At 33.3% G+C, this 8,438-nt stretch overlaps 1 protein-coding gene across 2 annotated transcripts in view; it reads right to left on the reverse strand.

Moving 5' to 3' along the window:
• LOC140441259 (ATP-binding cassette sub-family C member 4-like) overlaps nt 1-4,908 on the reverse strand; it is a 77,613-nt gene extending 72,705 nt beyond the window's left edge. The window contains exon 1 of one of the 2 annotated variants that reach the window (XM_072531867.1): nt 4,784-4,908. The gene's annotated coding sequence lies outside the window, so the exon portion shown is untranslated. Of the gene's footprint in view, nt 1-4,605; nt 4,731-4,783 lie in introns of those variants that run through there. The other variant, XM_072531866.1, reaches the window with a different exon arrangement.
• Between the last annotated feature and the right edge of the window lie 3,530 nt (nt 4,909-8,438).

An 8,438-nucleotide genomic window follows, 5' to 3' on the forward strand; every position in this document is an offset into this window, starting at 1 on the left:
GATTTAATTCGTGAGACTAAATAAACCTTTGAAAAATTAATTTTCTTTTATAGTTTAAGGGCCTTTATACATGATTTTATAAAAAGTTGGAAAAAACGCCTGTTTTGGAGGTGAATTTAACCCTGTACTAAAAAGGTGTGGTGATTTTTTAACTTATTAGAGGTTTTTTTGGTAGTCGCATATATAAAGTACCAAAAAAATTGGTTTACTGAGAGTGATGTGGTAGATTTTGATCTTAGTTTTGAAAAATGTGATTTCGAGGAAAACGCGTTTAAAGTGTTTTTACTGTAATTTTATGGAATAAAATAGCCATATTTATTTTTTAAACCTCTAATCAGGTAAATCTTTTCTGCTCCTTCTATTGGCTTGAGAAATACGAGGTTTGTCGATATTCTCCTACCAACTCATTGCTATTTCTCCAATTTTGATTTTTATCTTTAATTTTGCTGAGAAACTAAGTAATTCGTAAACTGATTACCTTCGAATTTTCTTTTAATGTTATGCTTATTTTAATGCATTACTTCAACTGCCTTAAAAATGGCCATCAGATCCACGCATTTTTTCCGATTTTAAAAACCCATCCCCTTACAATTCGTCTGAGAGTATTCTGCTATACGCTGACGACACAGCCCTACTTTTCTCAGAACCTCCCTGGCCAGATGGAAGAGGTAATTCTGTGTTCAATCGAGCTCAAGCACAAGTCGACCAAATAGACGAATGGTGCAATAAATGGAAAGTGACATTGAATCTAGCAAAAACTCAGTAAATTCTGTTCGGGCATCCCAAATGCTCCCGCCGCGTGCAGGAATAAAGAAACCACATAATGCTCAATGGAGAAAGGCGCGATTTCAGACCGTCAGTATCCTACTTAGGCGTTGAATTCAAAAGACACTCAACTGAAACACTGAGTTCAGAAACACCCTCGACAGAGTAAGAAAGAGAGCCAGACTCCTCAAAAGCAATGTGTGCCAAATTTGGGAATACTAGACAAGGTACTCTCCTACACACTTATAAGAACTTTGTGAGACCAATTATTGAGTACAGAGCGAAACTCTACTTAACAAAAGACAACACAACCAACTCGTGGCCACAAAAAAAAATCCTAATGAAAGTCATAGGTAAAAACCACGACTTTCCGTCAGCGCTAATCCATCAAATAGCAAACATCGATTCTATCCATGATAGGATACTCAATCTCAGTAAGAGATACGTTCCCTCCACCATAAATGTCTTGAACAACAGATCAAAGGAGATTCTCAAAAAAACCTGCCAGCTACGAGGACACGTACTCATCAGAAATTCAAAACCCAATTCAGAAAGCAGTTCCATTCCCGCCTGCTAAACTTCTAAACATAGCAGGCAACGAACATCATGATGAGTACTGGAACATTCTCGAAACCACTCCAATAAAATATCGTAGGTACTAGCCTCCACTTGCCAAAAATATTAAAAAGAGCCGTTTCTAATAACACTTAGAACCTGAACTATAAAAATTATTAACTGCATAGAATAGAACAAAATGATAAAATGGAACTTGGTCTTCTCCATTGGAAAAACCCGCCACTCTTTGAGTGATCCTTAATATATATATATATATATATATATATATATATATATATATATATATATATATATATAAATAAGGATCACTCGAAGAGTGGTGGGTTTTTCGGTCAAAAGGTGGAGAAAAAAGACAAAGAAGTAGGCTATCTATTTATTTGAAGACGTTTCGCTTCCTAATTAGAAAGCATCATCAGTTCATCTAAAAAGCACAATATGAAAAACCAACATCCATTGAAAAGTCAATATAAATGTGTTACCTTAAAAAGACATGTAGCAGTCAATGGTGTAAAATGTAAAGAAGCTTAAGAAACTAGACATTAAATACTTAGGTTGTATATAAACAATCAGTTGACACTAAATACAGTTTACAATTTGATTCTAACATAGCACAGCAAAAGACCATGTGGTTATAGTACATGTAATTTAAAAAGTATGTAAAAAACTTATGTAAAAAATAAGTATTTGCCGAGAACTAACAAGATCATAAGATTACATTTCCAACAGTATGATATTAATTTACTTTATTTTATCTTTAGTTACCACAAAAGCTTCCAATGCTAATAGCAGGAACCCGGCAAATAGGAGCACATTTCAGATTCCCATAACTATTACGTGAAAAGACAGTGTCCTTGAAGTCAAAACATGACACACAACAAGGCGAGTTATCAAACGCTAATGCAATAAGGCGGTAAGTTTAAAAAATATATGAAAAAGTAGGTGAAAACCTTGTCTGTATGAACCATTTAATAAAAGAAAAAGATGTTTAAGAACACCATCCTCCATTCGAGAAATGGCTTGGAGAAAAAGAACAAACAAGTGAGGTCAATCACTACATATCATATAAGTGTCTAAGTTATAACTGGCGAGTCAGACACAGTACTATAGTGCAGTTATGCACTTTAAATTATTGCTAAAATAATATAAAACGATGGAGCAGTTCTTCGTCGAATCCAGTTATACGATCTGATATATTCGTATCCTGACAGAAACGTCGAACTGTGTTTCCATCAATATGTCATGGCATGCCTATGAGCAGTCCCAATTCTTTTTGAAACCCTTCTTGAATAAAAAGCTTTCTTTTTTGTTCCACATCTTTGTCTTCGGCTTTATGTGCTTGCTATTTTTGTATGTCACTTTGGAAGGATCTATGCATGCAACATTCGAATGTTCATGCTTTTAGAGTTCACAATCCTAGTTTATAATGGTCAGCTTTTACGATTGTTTTTACCATTGCGTCAGTATCGTTGAACTTAGCCGATGATGCATCACATAAATTAAAACTATACGTTTATATCACTTTTTAAACATTTCATAAATATTGACACATTAAAATTTAATTTCCGAAAGGTAATTATTACCGGAGTAGCTATACTTTATAGAAATATGGTAAATTTAGCCTAATGCGGCCTTATACATAACTTTTCGATTATTTGTAACGAAATTTTTGTTTTATTTTTACATATTTCTGTATATAAATTTTTTATAAACAAACTATTGATACTATTTCTTTTTACAAGCGTAAATCATTGAAAAACAAAGTAAATAAATGGAGAAACATTATCCATGTTTTATATCTGATATCTGATATCACTGGAGAAAAAAAATTGGTCGCACTTAGCAAATAGACGCACTACGTTTTATGCTAAGCTGGTCCCACGCCTTGCTAACGAAAATATAGCGTGTTAGAATAACTGCAACTTGAAAATGAATTGGCCGGCTGTTTCTATGACAGGAATTCAATAGTGCGAACTTCCTCGTAGATAACTTAATGGTCGAAAATACTTTTGGCCACCTTTTTAATATTTCGTCCGACTGTGAGCGTGTGCGGCTTTGGGATTATAGCAGGGTAGTCTTGGGCCTACTGTATACAACGAAGGCAACATAATAGTACTTCAATCACCTAATATTGCCCCTGGTTTTACCAAGGTACCCATTTTATTTAGGCTGAGTCGACCTGGGCACTGTAGTTATTTAAAAATATCTAGATGTTTTCCGGCGCTGGGGATTGATCCATGGCCACCTGCGAAAACTATTCTTTAAGGCCGCTTCAGAAATCAGAAAACAGTAATACTAGCAAGTGGAAACCGGATCAGTATGTACGGCATCGATGTCGCTTGTAATGATAAAGTATTTATGGATGTGGAGCTTACCTTTGATTGACCAGCAACGGCGGCGAAAGGCTTAAACCGTAAAATCTAGGTGGCGGTGCTAGGGAGTTACTTAGTCGCTACTGTATTATATATTGCCAACTATGTGGACTTCGGAAAACGAGCTCCGATTCCTCTTGTCTTCTCCTGGCATATACGTCTCTACCAGGAGTTGTCACATCTAAGCTTATCGTGAGCTAAAAAGGGGCTAGGAATCAACAAAACAAACATGAAACAGGAACAATGTAGACTTAGTAGAACTGGATCCCTTTGAAGACCGTATTTTTAAAGATGAAGAGAAACTACTAAGCAATAGTCAGGAAAATCGCAGTGAAGCTCAACAAGAGATATAAGGGGAAAAGGTTTAAGTACCTGATGACCACAGAAACAAAAGGAGGCTATATACAATTTACAAGTAGCTATATGTGTATTAAAAAACTTACTTAAGTTGTAACGGAAGTGTCCAATTTAAGCAACATGATTGTTAAGGCTTATAAAGTCCTAACATCTAAAATCTCTGTACAAGAGTGATTTGTTGAAAAAAAAACCAAACTTGTGCCATTCAACGTTTAGGATTGATTTCAATAAAATTTAAGATACTGTACTGATAACTACGTTGCCGCTTGTCCGGCACAATAATTAAACCAAATAATTAAAGTAAAATAAAAGTAAAAATATAAAAGGACAAATAAATAAGTTCCGAATAATTGACATTTAAGTTTTAATAATAACTTTATAAAACTAAAAATTTTTGATTTTATTTAGTATTTTAACTGTAATAATTAATATATTTGCCAATTATATAACACGATTTAATAACATATGTTGACATAATTAAATTTGTAATATTATTGGGCTATTATCTGCAGTAGAGTAAAATCATTGTAATACTTACATGATAAGCGTCTAACCACTAACAATAGAACTACATAAATATACACACAGTTTATATATAAAACTTATATTTGATTTCCTTTTATCTTTCTTTATCTGCATTCTTCGGTATGCAATGTATTGAATTCATGAAAATTATGTGATAGAGATAATTATGATAAGATAATAATTTCTCTTACCTGAATAAATGCTTTTGTAAATCAAAAATTTGTATATTTTAAACATGTCTAATCGATACCCAACTCTTGGTGAATGCAAACCAACATATAAACAATCGTAATCAAAACACAACTGATCGAGATGAAGTAGAATAATAATAATATTTCAGGTTCATAATCTAAAAATACGAGGAGTGGTTGATAAATTCTGTAAAATCGAAAACTTGATTTTTCGCTTTAAATAATGTGTGTGTCAAATTATTTATAAACACTCCAATGACTCGACCGGTTACTTTCGCGGCAGGTGTTTTTTTAACAATTTTTATCGGGTTTATAGGTGGTGTTTAGGAATTGATTATTCTTGACGTTTCATCTGTAACTGCGGAGACATAATCAAAACGATACGGGAGGAGACGTAGGCGTAACTTTGCATTGTCACTCCTGAACTGTTGATGACATTCCTCAAATACCTGCTCTATATCGCACCTTCAGAACTATAGAGCATTAACTGCAAATAATATCTTTCTGAGATAATGGGAATTTAAAAATATTTTAACACTAAAAAATTTTTTACTCTTAAGATATTAAATGTTGAACCAAAATTTTTGGAAATAAAAATAATCAATTTTAAGGGGCTTTAATCCCAAATAATACGTATTAAAAAAATGTTTGATTTTTGGTAGATTTTACAAATAATTTCTTATAGCTCTGAACTGAAATAATAAAATTGCACATAATCAAATCAATTGTAACTTTATAACAGACAAAAAAACAGTATGTAATAAAAATTACAAGCTACACAGAAAATGAAAACGTATCATCAGACAATACAATAATATATTATTATACATACTTATATCGCAAGTATCATTAATATTATGGTGAATCATTTCCAACTACTAAATTATTAAAAAAATCATGGTATTGGGGTTTAATTGCATTTGTTTCGCATAAAGATAAGAGATCTCTCTTTTTAACTGCAGTAATACCTGGTGCAGTATCATATGCTGTCTTTAGTTCTAACTTTTCTAGTTCAGTAAACTGAACCCTTAATCGGCGACGCAGGTTTATTGTTTTGAAGGGTCCTTCAAAACTAGTCTTCACTTTGAAGGAAAATGGCCTGTTATTTTCTACCTCCAAAACTTTAATATCATTTTATGTGATTTTGTTTCCGTCTTCATCAATGTTGAAATTGTTGCCAATCATTGAACATAAGTGTTTAAGGTCATAAAATCCATCAGTGCACATTTCATTTATTTTGAATGGTGGTCCATTTTTCTTAGCTGACTGGATAACGGTTACCCATTGGGCTGGTACATAAATAGGACCTCCTTTAAGAACGCGCTTTCGTTGTTTTTCAATGAGGGAATGCATGTTATCTCCCTCGTTCTGGGAATGTCCAGTAATCAGAAATTTATGTGTTATTTTAGGTATATTAAATGTATGCACTGCGTATACGTATAAGGCGAGTATAAACTTATTTTTGTTCTGTCCGGAACAATTATCTGAATAGAACACCACGTTGGTGCCGTTTCCTATGTCCTGCAGGTATTGAAAAAGGCATGTTCCAATTTCATTGGTACCACGATGAGCAATGCCCTCATACCAAATTAAACAATGTCCCAGTCCTTTTCCGATATCGAAAATTGTAAAATTGAATGTAGAAAGTCGTCGCTTATAATAAAAGCTTGATATTTCACCACACGGAGTAGGCAACACAGCTTGTAAATCGAAGCATGCTGTTATGCATTCTTCAGCTTTTGCTAATGCGGCGTCTTTGGTCTTTTCCTTTCTACTTAATTCAACTTCGTGACGATGTTTCTCAAATTCAGATCTGAGAACTTCTTTCTCGCTTGCATTTTTGTATGACTCACAAAGTGAACACTGATCCTTTTTCGGTGTGAAGAATCCTATACTAAACTCTGTATTAAATATATCTCTAAAGATGTCTGATTTCTTAAGTCACATGTTAACATGAGGTCTCCAAAGCTCCAATATTTTGTAAACAGCTGGATTCTCTGTTCATCTTTTATTGTATTGCATTTAAATTTACATTTATTTTCATTGCACCTATTTTTCATACCTCTAGCAGGAACTTGACCATTTTTGGCATTAGTCTAAGCCTGTCCTAAATTTCTTTGTGTCTTCGTCAAAGTTTTCTTCCATTTTTCTGGCTGGCGCTTCCTTTTCCTTGTATTTTTTTTCTCCTCTTCATCCATTGCATTGACTGACATTGTATTTTCTGCATTTAAATCTTCATTCACCACGCTTGCTCCAACTTGTAAGTTTTTATCAACATTTTTTTCGATGATGGCATCTTCTTCGGTAATATTTTCACCGCTTGATTCATGTGGCAGTACCGGCCACCATGTTGGATCATCAATGCTGTCATCGCTGAATGCTGATAATAGTGAAGATTCATCCTGTAAAATAAAATAATTGTAAAAAGCGAATATTACTGTGGTTAGTACTGGCAACATAGGTACTAAGAATGATGATGAATGACTTAGGTATTTACAATTGTTTGATGATCACTGCCAGTTCGATGGTCTTGATCTAGGTTCACACCACTACAGCCAGAAAAACTACTGGTGATCTAAAATAAAACAAAAAGTTTAATATCCCGTAACTACAAATAAAATTAATTGTAAACATCATATCATGGCACTAGTTTTATTAATTTAATTTTAATTAGATATTATTCCCATTTAGTAGCACAGGCTTCTCGCAATCATTGGGACAGATGATCGATTATGAAATTACGCTTCTACAACAATAATCAACTGGAGTAAAAAAACTAATATAAAGAGGCCATCAATCCAGTTATTTAAGTAGGAACAAATATTGAATTCTAATAAAAAAGAATGCGCTACGAACATACCTCAGAGGCTATTTTTGCTTGGAACAGCTCTTCTCCACGACTTGCAGTTTTGTCAGTTAACATTGTTGATGGATTTCCATTCTTCCACGTATCTCTCTCTGAGATTATTTCTGTAGGACTATCTTCTCGGCCAACTCTTTCAAACTCTGAAATTTCTGTTTGAATTTCATTTTCTCTTGAGAATAAAGTCCCTTCTTCTAGCAAGGGTGGTAACTGAATTAAAATTTAAACTAATTAATTATCAATTTAAACTACCTATATAACTGTGCATTCATTGAAACTTGACATACTTAATTATTTAAATTCGTGTTGCTAAATACCCAAATAATAAATAAATAAATAAAAAACACTCAGTATTAGTCGTTCCTAGGAAAGCCACCCACCAGAGGAACAGTAAGTAATTATAGGTTATAATATTGGTAATAATAATCATACTTACACGTTCAGTACACTTATTTCGGATATCTTCTAAAAATTGCAGTCTTCTAGCACACATTTTTCATCAATATCAAACTTTTGCTACAGATTACTCAAAAATAAAAGCTACACCAAACGAAATCAAGATGTAAATGAATAACGAAGGCACAACAACAGATTAGTCGGTACTAACGTACTTTACTTAAAGGCAAAACACGCCTTTATTGGCAGCTCTTGATTGATGTATGTGTAACAGTGTTGCCAACTTTACAAACTGTAGGGAATTATGTGCAAATAATGCCTTATAGTTTTGACTACGTGAAAATAGTTTAAGTAAAATAAAGAATTATTTTCAAATAATCCTTTACAGTTCCCAAT

This window comes from Diabrotica undecimpunctata, chromosome 5 (assembly GCF_040954645.1).
Source record: "Diabrotica undecimpunctata isolate CICGRU chromosome 5, icDiaUnde3, whole genome shotgun sequence".
Classification (NCBI taxonomy): Eukaryota; Metazoa; Arthropoda; class Insecta; order Coleoptera; family Chrysomelidae; genus Diabrotica; species Diabrotica undecimpunctata.